The 13,917-nt window shown below is 43.0% G+C and overlaps 1 protein-coding gene across 1 annotated transcript in view; it reads left to right on the top strand.

Annotated features, from left to right (window-relative positions):
* ptafr (platelet-activating factor receptor) overlaps positions 1-13,917 on the top strand; it is an 83,038-nt gene that overhangs the window by 4,351 nt on the left and 64,770 nt on the right. The window lies entirely within an intron of this gene.

Genomic DNA, 13,917 nt, shown 5'->3' with positions numbered 1-13,917 from the left:
CCAGTGCCATCATGTTTGCTGTTGTGTGCTGGGGCAGCAGGCTGAGGGTAGCAGACACCAACAGAATCAACAAACTCATTCGTAAGGCCAGTAATGTTGTGGGGATGGAACTGGACTCTCTCACGGTGGTGTCTGAAAAGAGGATGCTGTCTAAGTTGCATGCCATCTTGGTCAATGTCTCCCATCCACTACATAATGTACTGGTTGGGCACAGGAGTACATTCAGCCAGAGACTCATTCCACCGAGATGCAACACTGAGCGTCATAGGAAGTCATTCCTGCCTGTGGCCATCAAACTTTACAATTCCTCCCTTGGAGGGTCAGACACCCTGAGCCAATAGGCTGGTCCTGGACCTATTTCATAATTTACTGGCATAATTTACATATTACTATTCAACTATTTATGGTTTTATCACTATTTATTATTTATGGTGCAACTGTAACGAAAACCAATTTCCCCCGGGATCAATAAAGTATGACTATGACTATGTAGTTAGTTAGCTGACGTGGCTAATGGGTTTTCTGTCCTTAGGAATCTCACTATATCAGCCGCTGGACTCTTTAAACTCCCTGCCAGCCTCTTGTTTTTTTGTATTATCTGAGCACTGCCATTCATCCATTAACTGAGGCACCTGCTCAAGCCTTATCCAAGCCTCATATTTGGATGTGAGCTTGAGTCCAGAGAAAACTCCCAGCCTACGATAACTTTACCTCTCCACAGGTAGACTTTTTTTTTTAAATTATGAGAACACTCAGTCCTCTTTTATTGTCATTTAGAAATGCATACATGCATCAAGAAATGATACAATGTTTCTCCGGAGTGATATCACAGAAAACAGGACAAACCAAAGACTAACACTGACAGAACCACATAATTATAACATACAGTTACAGCAGTGCAAAGCAATGCCATGATTTGATGAAGAACAAACCATGGGCACGGTAAATAGTCTCAAAAGTCCCCGAGTCGATTGACTCCTGAGTCCCCGATAGCAGCGGCAAAAGGGAGAAACTCCCTGCCATAAACCTCCAGGCACCGTCAACTTGCTGATGCCTTGGAAGCAGCCGACCACAGCCGACACTGAGTCCATCCGTCCGAAAACTTCAAGCCTCCGACCAGCCTCTCTGATACAGACTCCCGAGTGCCATCCTCTGCCAGCACCTTTGACCTCGCCCCGGCCGCTGAAACACGCAAAGCCGAGGATTTCGGGGCCTTCTGCTCCGGAGATTCCGGTTACCACACAGTATCAGTGGCAGCGAAGCGGGCATTTCAGAAGTTTTCCAGATGTTCCTCCGTACTCTCACGTCCGTCTCCATCAAATCAGAATTGTGCATGGTCCCCTTTTTGACAGATAACAGATATTCATCACCGGCGAGGCCGCACATGCTGCCGTCACGTCTCCATCTTCTCCTCCTTTGGCATTTATCAACCAGTCCCAGTGATGTAATAGCCAAAACCAGCTCAGAACTTAAATCACTGGCTGAAGGACTTACTAGATCTCACATCAGAAAAAGTCTTCACCTCACTCCACAGAAAAGAGAACAACTTGCCTTTAAAACCGTCACCCTCAGCTGCATTCTCGTCAACTCTAGATATATGAAATGGTTATGGCCACGCTTCACCAGGTACCCCTACCCTATTGGAAGTGTGACTTTCATTACATTACTGGTAGTCGTATCACACCTAATCTTAATCTCCATGGCATCCCTAGTGAAGTACATCACTTTTCACAAAACACCGCTTAAGCACACAAGTAAGGTGCTTAATCAATCTTTATACAGCATTCGATCTCCAGACGAGCACCATACACAAGATTGAAAGAGTACAGAGAACATTTACAAGGATGTTGCCAGGTCTGGAGGACCTGAGTTATAAGGAAAGATTGAATAGGTTAGGACTTTATTCCTCAGAACGTAGAAGACTCAGAGGATATTTGATAGAGGGATTCAAAATTATGAGGGGTATAGACAGGGTAAAAGCAAGCAAGCTTTTTCCCCTGAGGTTGAGTGGGACTACAACTAGAGGTCATGGGTTAAAGGCGAAAGATGAAAAGTTTAAGGGGAACATGAGGGGAAACTTCTTCACACAGAGGGCTGTGAGAGTGTGGAATGAGCTGTAAGTGCAAGTGGTTCATGTGAGCTCGATTTTAATGTTTAAGTGAAGCTAGGTACATGGATGGTAGGGGTGTGGATGGTTATGGTCCAGGTGTAGTTCGATGGGAGTAAGCGGTTTAAATGGTCCAGAGTGGACTAGATGGGCCAAAGGGCCTGTTTCTATTCTGTACTTGCTAAGGTCCCTGTAGACAACATCGATCACCCTGTTCTCGTCAATCCTCTTGGTCACCTCCTCAAAAAAATCCAGTCAAATTCATGCCATAATCTCCATCGAACAAAGCTGCACTGACTATCCCTAATCAGTCCTGGCATTTCCAAATGCAGGTGGATCCTGTCTGTCATAATCCCCTCCAGCAACTTTACCACCACTGATGTAGGACTAACCAGCCTGGTTTCTCCTTCTGTTGATGTAACCCCTACTGAATTATGTTCATAAACGCAAGAGATTCTGCAGATGATGGAAATTTGAGCAGTACACACAAAATGCTGGAGGATCTCAACTGCTCGGGCAGCGTCCATGGGGAGGAATTAACGGTTAATGTCTTGGGCTAAGACCCTTCATCAGGACTGGAAAGCAAGTGGGGAGGAAGCCAGATTAAGAAGATGGGGTGAGTGGAAGCACCTCTCCCTGGTAGGTGGAAAAGGTAAAGAGTTGAAGAAAGAGAAATCTGATAGGAGAGGAGAGTGGACATTGGGAGAAAGGGAAAGGTATTAAGTTCATCTGTTTCTATTGAATCACAGCTAGTATCACGTTTCTAACCAATAGGCACCTCCCAGTAATCTTCTTGTACCAGTTACGTTGCTTAGCTATAAAGAATATGCGGCCTAATCTCAACCAGTAGCTAGAAACACAGACCCATCCTACACCTCTGCCCAATGACCGGGAAACAAAAACGGGCCAAATTTGATACTCCTGCTTCAGTTTTGCTTGGACCAGGCTACTCAGGAGTTACGGATGTATCAGAAAACAACCAAGCTCAGATACCTCAGTAACACGTAGGCAGATCGCTTCAAGAAAGATTGTTCCTTTAGGGAAAAACATAATAGGAAAGACTCTGAAAGTTCTGATGAAAGGCCTTGACCTTTCTCCTCTGTGGATGTTTCTGACCATCTGAGTTCCTCCAGTATTTTGCAAGTGTTATTCTGGGCAGAGTTCAGTCATCTGGGAGTAGGAGGGGACCTGCTCATTGTTCATCAGCTTTCTGTTGCTACTGATGCAAAGGAAATAAGATTGTGATACATATGGTGGTAACTGTAGAATATTTGCTTCCTGATTTCTGGAACCTGGTGAGTAACCAACTCAAGGGTAAGTAGTTCTTAAGTTATACTAAGACTAAGTAACTCCTTGCCCGGGGAATACAAGCTGACACGATTGGAACACCCGGTGTATCTCAAGAATAAATGAAGTCCATGGAAAAGGCTTGTATTCATTGACAGAGCTTGTGATTGTTGGTAGGGCTTGCTCCAGCTTGTAATGAGGGAGAGGTAGACGGCAGTGAGTCTTCACTAAGTTTGGAGGCAGTTGATGCTGTTGGTGATTGATTGTAAAATTGTGGACAGTTGGGCAGGTTGTCAACACTATATTCCAAGAATGAAGGAAATGATATTGACATGACTTATTGTGATGGGTGACGAGGGGTGCAGTCTGTGGGCAGTATCACCACAGACACCAGGATCTAACAGAAGAAGCATTAGCTCAAAGGACCAAACTGTTAGCACTGTAAGGAATAATATTTCGTTAAAGGAAGGAGAGGAAAGTATTATGGATGGTGTTCACCCCTTTATTTAGTTTAATTTCGTTTGGGAGCCTATAACCATCTTGACCCACAATGTACCATAAAGGACTTTATTGTTGTAATTGTGATCTTGTAAAAATTGTGTACAATTCTTGTTTAATTGATGTATTTTTCTTGTGACTGCTGCTTAAGTGATGCTATGTGCCCGTGATGCTTCTGTGAGTTTTCCGTTTCGCCTGTGTATATGTGTACTAGTGCAGGAGGTACCGTACCTAATAAAGTGGCCACTGGGTGCATACCCGTGGTCTTAAACTCATACTATCATAGTATGTAGAACAGTACAGTACAGGAACAGCCCCTTCAGCCCACAACGTTGTGGCAAAAGAAGCTCAAAACACTAAACCCTCCTACCTACACCATGTCCATATCCCTCCATCTTGCTTACATCCATGGGCCTATCTAAACATCTCTTCAAAGCCTCTAATGTATTTGCCTCCATCATTGTACCAGGCAGTGCATTCCAGGCATCCACCTCTCTCTGAGTAAAAAACTTACCCCTCACATCCCCTTTGAACCTACCCCCTCTCACCTTCGGTGCCTGCCCTCTGGTATTAGACAGTTCAACTCTGGGGAAACATACTCTCTGTCCACTCTAACTAGCCTCTCATCATCTTCTAAACCTCTATGGGATCTCCCCTCAGCCGCAACCGCTCCAGAAAAAGCAACCAAATTTGACCAGCCTCTCATGATAGCACATGCCCTCTATACCAGGCAGCATCCTGGTAAGCATCTTCTGCACCCTCTTCAAAGCCTCAACATCCTTCCTATAGTGGAGTGACCAGAACTGTACATAGTACTCCAGATGTGGCCTAACCAGAGTTCTATAAAGTTGCAACATAACCTCATGACTTTTGAACTCAATGCCTTGACTAGTAAAAGCGAGCGTTCCATAAGCCTTCTTCACCACCCTACCGACCTGTGTAGCCACTTTCAAGGAGCTATGAACTTGGACTCCAAGTTTTCTCTGCTCAGCAACACTGTAAAGGATCTTGCCCTTAATACTGTCTCCTTGCATTTGCCCTGCAAGTTGCAACACCTCACATTTATCTGGGTTAAGCTCTATCTGCCATCTCTCTGCCCATATCTGCAACCGATCTATATCGTGCTGTATTTTTTGCCAGTCCTCTACACTATCTACAACTCCATCAATTTTAATATCATCTGCAAACTTACTAACCCACCCATCTACATTTTCATCCAGGTCATTTATATACATCACAAACAGTGGAGGTCCCAGGACAGATTCCCGCAGAACACCACTAATTACAGACTTCCAGCTAGAATAAGTCCCTTCAACCACCACCCTCTGTCTTCCATGCGCTAGCCAGTTCTGAATCCAAACAGCCAATTCACCATGGATCCCATGCACCTTAATCTCCTGGATTAGCCTCCCATGAGGGATTTGGTCAAATGCCTTACTAAAATCCATGTAGACATCATCCACTGCTCTACTCATCAATCCCTCTCGTCACCTTGTTAAAGAACTCAACCAATTTGGTGAGACAGAAGTTGCCCCACGCAAAGCCATGCTGGCTCTCCCTTCTGGCCCTGGGTTGTCAAATGCTCATATATCCTACCCCTAAGAATTTTCTCCAGCAATTTTCTTTTTTTTTGTAATTTTTTTTTATTGAATTTCATCATCAAACGAACATTTCCATAAGATGCATTTCAGATACTGTGCTCCAGCAATTTTCCTACAACTGAAGTGAGACTCACTGGTCTTGCTTGTTCCCTTGTTAAATAGAGGTACAACATTAGCCACTCGCCAGTTCTCCGGGACCTTGCCTGTGCCTAGAGAGGACACAGAGATACTGGTTGAGACCCCAGCAATCTCGTCCCTTGCCTCCGTCAATAACCCGGGGTAAATGTCATCAGGCCCCGGGAACTTATCCATCCCAATACTCCTTAGGAGGCCCAACACTTCCTCCTCCTTGACCTCTAAATTCCCTAACATATTTATGCACTCAGCACTGATCTCCTGGTCCTCCATGTTGTTTTCCTTGGTAAATACTGAAGCAAAATACTCATTAAATACCTCACTCTCATTCTTCGCATCCAAAGCAAGTGCTCCCCTCTTTATCCTTGAGTGGTCTCACCATCTTCCCAGTTATTCTCTTGCTCTTGATGTATGTAGAATGCCTTGAGTTTCACCTTTGTCCTACTTGCCGAGGATTTTGCATGGATCCTCCTTGGCTTGCTTAATTCCTTACTTGAGTTCTTGTCTGGCTTCTTCATACTCCTCATGTGCTCCGTTTGATTCTAACTTCCAAACTTCACAAACTTTCCAAACTTTTTCTTCTTGACTACATTCATCACCTCTCTGGACATCCAAGGTTCTCTTATCTTTCCATCCTGTCCTTCCTTCTAACAGGAACATACCTTTCCTGTACTCTGTACAATTGATCTTTAAACACCCTCCACATGTCTGATGTGGGCTTGCCAGAAAAAAAGGTGTTCCTAATTAAATCTGCTTAGTTCCTGCAAAATGCCCTTATAATTTGCCCTACTTCAATTTAAGACTCTCCCACAGGGATCATGCCTATCCTTATCTAAAGCTACTCTGAAAGTGAAGGACTTGTGGTCACTGTTCCCAAACTGATCTCCCACTGAATAGTCAGTGAACTGGCTAAGCTCATTACCATCACCAGGTCCAGTACAGCCCCTCCTCTCATTGGACTGTCTATGTAGTAATTTAAGAAACCCTCCTGGATACACTTAACAAGTTTTGATGCTGTAGACCACATGTTGTGCATTCAGTGTTGCTCTTCTGCAGAGCACTGTTGTAATGTATAGTTTTTGAATTACTGTCAGCTTGAACCAGTCTGGCCATTCTCCTCAGACCTCTCTCATTAACAAGGCGTTTTTGCCCACAGAACTGCTGCTCACTGGATGTTTTTTTTTTGTTTCTTGCACCATTCTCTGTAAACTCTAGAGACTGCTGTGCATGAAAATCCCAGCAGGTCAGCAGTTTCTGTGATACTCAAACCACCCCATCTGGCACCAACATTCAGTCCACAATCAAAATCACTCCGATCACATTTCTTCCCCATTCTGATATTTGGTCTGAACAACAACTGGGCCTCTTGACCACATCTGCATGCTTTTATGCACTGAGCTGCTGCTACATGATTGGCTGATTAGATATTTACATCAGTGAGCGGGTGTACCTAAGTGTAAATTCAACCTTGACTTTGAACTTGCACTATCAAGTTTGGATCACAAGTAGTTCATCTTCCGGAGTCCTAGGGGAATAGAGGTTGGAAACTTGATAGCAGGGGTACAGAGGAGATGTCAGGGGTAAGTTTTTTACGCAGAGAGTGGTGAGTATGTGGAATGGGCTGCCGGTGACGGTGGTGGAGGCGGATACGATAGGGTCTTTTAAGAGACTCCTGGATTGGTACATGGAGCTTAGAAAAATAGAGGGCTATGGGTAAGCCTAGGTAGTTCTAAGGTAAGGACATGTTCAGCACAGCTTTTATTGTGCTGTAGGTTTTCTATGTTTCTATGTTTCTAAGGGGTATAGGCAGGAAATCCTGTGGCTGCAGACATGAATCGAAGATAGTGGGCTGCCTCACTGGTGCCAGGGTTGAGGATGGCTCAGAATAATTGCAAAAGGAAGAGGGTAAAGAGGTGGACATTGAGGTTTACATTAGATCCTGTAGCATGAGCTTGGTTGTACTTTAAGCAGGACATCTGAGACTGTAGTCTCTCGACTACGTTTGATGTATGATGGTTTATCAGAAGGCATAGATATATTAGTGTAAGTGTCATGACTGTCTGGCTAAAGGGATGGCATAAGAGGAATGGCTTTCTATTTCTGGAGTATTGAGACCTGTTCAAATTGCTCTGATAGCATCTGTCACTCGGCGGCACAGTAAGGTAGTGCGTACCGTAGTACTTTACTGCGCCAGTGACCTGGGTCCAGTTTTTCCCTCCACCTATAAGGGGTTTGTACGTCCTCCCCACAACTGAGTGGAGGTTCTCCTGGTGCTCTGGCTTCCTCCCACATTCCACATCCCAAAGGGGTACAAGTTAGAGTTCGTAAGTTGTGGGCATGCTATGTTGGCGCAGGAAGCGTGGTGACACTTATAGGCTGCCCCAGCACATCCTCAGACTGTGTTGATCTTTGACACAAAATGATACATATCTCTGTATGTTTCAATGTCATCGCCATCATTATGTGCCATGTCATATGACATCATCATTATGTGCCATGTCGTATGACATTATCATTATGTCATATGACATCATTATGTGTCATGTCATATGACATCATCATTATGTGCCATGTCGTATGACGTAGATGATCATGGTCTTTCCATGACCATGACTGTTCTTGGCAAATTTTTCGACAGAAGTGGTTTGTATGCTGTCTTCTGAGTTGTTTCTTTACAAGACAGGTGACCCCAGCCATTATCAGTACTCCTCAGGGACTGTCTGCTTGGCGTCAGTGGTTGCATAACCAGGACTTGTGGTGTGCACCAGCTGCTCCTGTAGCTTCATGTGACCCTGATCAGCAGGGGGACTCAGCAGGTGCTACACCTTGCCCAAGGGTGACCTGCAGGACAGCAGAGGGAAGGAGCACCTTACACCTCCTTTAGTGGAGACATATCCCCACCCCAGCATCGATACACATGTGACAAGTAAGGCTAATCCTTATGTTTATCGTTACCTGGGCCAGGATGGGTCCAACATCTTTGAAGGAGGTTTGCTGGTGGTGTTGGGAAGGGCTTGAACTAATGTGGCAGTGGAACACAACACAGAGTAGATGTGCAGTGTGTCAGAAGCTACAGTCAAGTATGTAGAAAAAGAACTTTGTTAATACAGTTGACAAAGCAGAAGTGGGTGTGAGAAGATATATGGGAGGACTCGAAGGCAGATTAACTTAGTTCTGATGAAAGGTCTTGACCTGAAACAGTGACCACATATGCCCCTCCTGCCTGACTTACCGAGTTCCTTCAGTGTTTTGTGTGTGTTGCAGAATCTGCAGAACCTCTTGCATTTAAGGTGAACTTAAAGCATTGATCTAAGATTGTGATATCATTGCAATCAGTGAGATATGATCGAAAGGAGGCACGGCTCACAATTCAACATTTCAGAGTAAAGAATCTTCAGACGTGCTGAGATGAACGGATGTAAACATGAAGAGGGTTTTGCTCTATTGGTTAAGGAGTCCATTACAATTGTCATGTGGGCAGATGGAGTCACAGAGCACTACAACACATGAATAGGCTTTCCGCCTATTTAACCTAGGACCGTTGACCTGCACCCATATCATAGCCCTCCATGTACCTAGCCAAACTTCTTCTAGGTGCCAAAATTGAACCTGTGTCCACCACTTCTGCTGGTAATCCAATTCTGGATCTAGCTTGCTAGCTTGCCTTGGGTTTCATGCATCTGAATGTGTTGGACGTGTCTCCGTGTAGTCTTTATGTTGAAAAGGTCAGGCAATTGGAAGCGGAACTTCGTGTCAAATGCAGGGTGCCAGGTTCGTGAATGTCCAGCATGAAGGAACGGAACTGTTGGTGGATGGTGTCAATGTCAGTAACCAAGAACTTTGCATAACTTCTTTCCCATACAGGAAAAGGGGAAGTTACCAGAAGTTCTGCAATACTGTCACCATGTCCAACCACTACCATTTCTGCCCACTTCCACTAGTCTTGAGGTTCAAAATCTTTGCGCCTTGGATTTGATACATTTTCCAATCTCCTACGCAAAAACACAAAAACTTACGAAAGTGCGTCAACGTAAAAACTTACCAAAGCGCATAGAGATATCAGGCAAAGTAGATGTGGTGAAGATGTTTCCTAAGGGAATTATTAACTGGAATGGATGGCCACAAGATATTAGTGGTCTCCCAGTTAAGTTAAACCATAGATCGTAAGGCATAGGAGCAGAATTAGGCCATTTGGCCTATCGAGTCTGCTCTGCCATTCAATCATGGCTGATTTATTTTCCCTTTCAATAAACTCCATTAGCCTGCCTTCTTGTGACCTTTGACACCCTTATGAATCAAGAACCTATCAACCTCTGCTTTAAATATACCTAATGACTTGGATTCCACAACCATCTGTGGCAATGAATCCTCTGGCTAAATGCATTCCTCCTCATCTCTGTCCTGAAGGAACTTCCTTGTATTCTGAGGCTGTGCCCTCCGTTCCTAGATTCTCCCCACCATTGGAAATGTCGTCTCCATGTAGACTTCCAATGTTTCAAAGTTCAAAGTATATTTGATATCAAACTACATACACATCATACAACCTTGAGATTTGTCTCCCAACAGGCAGCTCCGAAACAAAGACACCCTAAAAGAACCCATATAAATAAAAGAAGAACATTGAACACTTAAGTGTGCAGCAAACAATAGCACCCAATGCCCAGACAAAAAAAGCATAAAAAAATAAAAGAATAAACAAGCGCATAAAAAATGACTGTCAAACAAAAACTGCAAGCAAAGGGTGTTCTGAACCGAAGTTCACAAAGAGAGCCCCATAGTTCAGCACAGAGATGTGACTGCTAGGTTTCCACGATGTCTCAGCACTCCCCTCCCCATTCTTCCACAGGTCCAGAACCATCAAGTGCTCCTCATATGTTAACCCTTCCATTCCAAACCTTGGCAAGTGTGGCTCCAACAGCATCACATCATGAAATGGTATTTCCAAGGAACGTGTGTGCTGGAGGAGTCAGAATCAGGTTTATTATCACTGGCATGTGATGTGAAATTTGAAGACTAACAATGGCATACTCCCCTGATTCGGTTGTTGCATTCTTCTTGGTGTTGGAAAATACAGGACTCAGAGTTAACTAACAGCATAAGAACGTAAGATACAGGAGCAGAATTAGGCCTTTTGTGATTCATATGTTTTGGTCCTGTCCTCTTCTGGAAAAATATTGGAAAGATATTTTTGATATTATTTCAACAGTTCTACGTTTTGATTTAAAACCCCATCCTATTACGGCAATTTTTGGATTGCCAATGGTAGAACATAGATCTTTGTCTTCTTCAGCCTGTCGGATGATAGCATTTGTTACTTTAATGGGTAGAAGATCTATTTTGTTGAACTGGAAAGAAACCAATCCTCCTACTACATTTCAATGGTTTTCTCAAACTATATTAAGTTTAAATTTAGAAAAAAATTAGAAGTGATATTTTTGACCCTTCGGTTAAATTTGAAGAAACTTGGAAACCTTTTATGGAACATTTTCATATGAAGTAATCTGACCTTTCCAAATCTTTTTTTTAACTTAAATTATATGATTAGAGGAGCGGAGTTGACGACATTACTGAGCGTGTCTGATTCAAGATATTGCTCTAGCCCTGTTTTGTTACGTTTTTTTGGGTTTTTTTTTCTTTTTCTTTTGGGGATTTTTTTGGTTTATATATATTTTTTCTTTTTATTTCTTTTTTTATGACTAATTTCATTATGAGTTTGGACGTCTATTATACCTATGTTACTTAAAATCCTTTTTGTATATGCTGATTAAGATTATTCCAATCTCTTTGTACCAACTTCGTTATTGAGTTTATAATTTTGAAAATTAATAAAAAGATTTAAGAAGAAAAAAAAATTAGGCCTTTTGGCCCATCAATTCTGCTCCATCTTTTCATCATGGATGATCCAATTTCCCTCTCAGCCCCAATCTCCTGCCTTCTCCCCGTATCCCTTCATGCCCTGACCAATCAAGAACCTATCAACCTCTGCCTTAAGTATACCCAACGACTTGGCCTCCACAGCCACCTGTGTCAATGAATTCCACAAATACTCCACTCGCTGGTTAAAGAAATCTTCCCTCATTTCCGTTCTAAAAGGGTGTCCCTCTATTCCGAGGCTGTGTCCTCTGGTTTTAGACTGCAGTTCACTTGGAGGTTCAATCTGCTTGTGGTGGAGGAGATAGATACCAACTCACTGCAACATACCAAGCTTGCAAATCGTATTCCAGGACAGGATAGTCTACTTAATTTGTGCCCCACCACTTGTCTAAACTTCATCCCCTCTATTGGAGGAGAACAAATCATTTCCAGATGTCCCATTCTGATTACCCCCGCACCCCGTCTCTTCTCCTCATCTGCCCATCACCTCCCTCTGATTCCCATCCTCCTTTGCTTTCTCCCATGGTTCACCGCCCTCTCCTGTCAGATTCCTACTTATTTAGCTCTTCACCTCTTCCACCTGTCCCGTCCTAGATTCTTACTTCATCCCCCACCTGCCTGCACTCACCTCTCACCTGCCAGCTTGTACTCCTTCCCCTCCCGCCACCTTCTTATTGTGGCTTTGCTTCCTTCCTCTCCAGTCTTGATGAAGGGTTTCAGCCTGAAATGTCAACTGTTTATTCCTCTCCATAGATGCTGTTCGACCTGGTGAGTTCCTCCAGCATTTTGTGTGTGCGTGTATGTGTGTGTTGATGTGGCAAATATTAAGCTTTCTTCAGCAATGCTTCTAAGGCTGGTGCCATTTCCCTGCAAGGACAAAAGCAACAACAGCAAGGGAGCACCTTTGCCACCCTGTTCCCAAATCGGAAGTTGCTTTCTCTATGTTGTTGACCCGGGAGTGTGCTGGAATTCTCTACCTAACCCCATGACAGAAGGACAATGAGCAAAGAGAGTGTAGAGGTGGGGATTCTTCACCATCTTCTCCTGCCAGGCCAGCATTGCCTGGGTGACAAGGATGAAAGGAAATCCAAGGGAACCTATTCCAAAATATTAACGAAGGGATCAATCTCTAACCAGGACTGAGCGCCACAGAAGTAAAACCCAGACAAGGATGAAATACAGTCCATGATTCACCAGCATTGTCCACTTTACACCATCATGAAAAATCATGATGTAATGGGTTCAGCATTGAGTTGAGATGATTGTACGAACATTGAATTACCTGCCCATTATACTCTATCCTTAAAAGTCTTTCCAATGTAGCAATAAGATTTTAAGACAAGCTTTATTTATCACATCTGTATTGATACATAGAAACATATAGCAAACTGTTCCAGCATAGAGCAAGACCAAAATATGTGCGTCAGTGTAGCTGTCTCAGTTTTACATCTATCACAATAGCTCTCAACATTAGGAAATACTTTAGATAGTCTCCCCTTCATCAAATGGTAACGATGTACAATTTTAAATTGAATCACTGAATGACTAGCACTGAATGAAAGAAGAGTTAACCAGCTTCAGAATCCGTGTCCAATCCTCCGTCATCAAAGTCAAATTGAGGTCCTTTTCCCAATCTTGTTTAATCTTAAATAAAGGATGCTTATCCCATTGTAATAATAAATTATAAATTCTTCCAACAGAACCCTTTGTCGAAGGGTTCATACTCATAATAGTATCTAACAGGTCAGCCTCCAATATGTAAGGAAAATCACTAAAATATTTTTGTAAGAAATGTCTAACTTGAAGGTATTATAAAAAGCGATTTGATTTTGAGAAAAGATACGGTTTGTTTGCTCGTTATTATCATTTGAGTTAATAGTTAGATTTCCTCCACGATCTAATCGTAAATTTTTGGTATCTTTTTTCTTGCTGGTGGTTTGATGTTTTTCTTCAGAAGCTTTTTGTATCATGCATGGCTCTGGGGTTGTACACCTGTTGGGGGATTTTTTCTCCACTTTTTCTGCTTAGTAGTGTTTTTTTTACTATCACCAAAATTTTTCAATCTTTAATATAATGTTTTTTTCCTTGCGACATTGTAAGTGTTGCTTACTTCGATGTACTTGTGTTATTTTTGAATAATATAACGATAATAAAAAGATTTGAAAAGAAACATATAGTGAAACACATCAACGACCAACACAGTTCAAGGAGGACTGGGGACAGCACGCAAGTGTCGCCATGTTTCCAGCGCCAACGTAACAAATCCACAACTAACCAACCAGCTCGCTTGTTATGTGCCGTGTCATATGACATCATCTTTATATGCCTTGTCATATGATGTGGGCAATCATGATCTTTCCAAGACCATGACTGCTCTTGGCAAATTTTTCTACAGAAGTGGTTTGCCATTGCCTT

This window comes from Mobula birostris, chromosome 29 (assembly GCF_030028105.1).
Source record: "Mobula birostris isolate sMobBir1 chromosome 29, sMobBir1.hap1, whole genome shotgun sequence".
In the NCBI taxonomy this organism is placed as follows: domain Eukaryota; kingdom Metazoa; phylum Chordata; class Chondrichthyes; order Myliobatiformes; family Myliobatidae; genus Mobula; species Mobula birostris.
The sequence above is the reverse complement of the archived record's forward strand: the minus strand, read 5'-3'. Positions and strand labels throughout refer to the sequence as shown.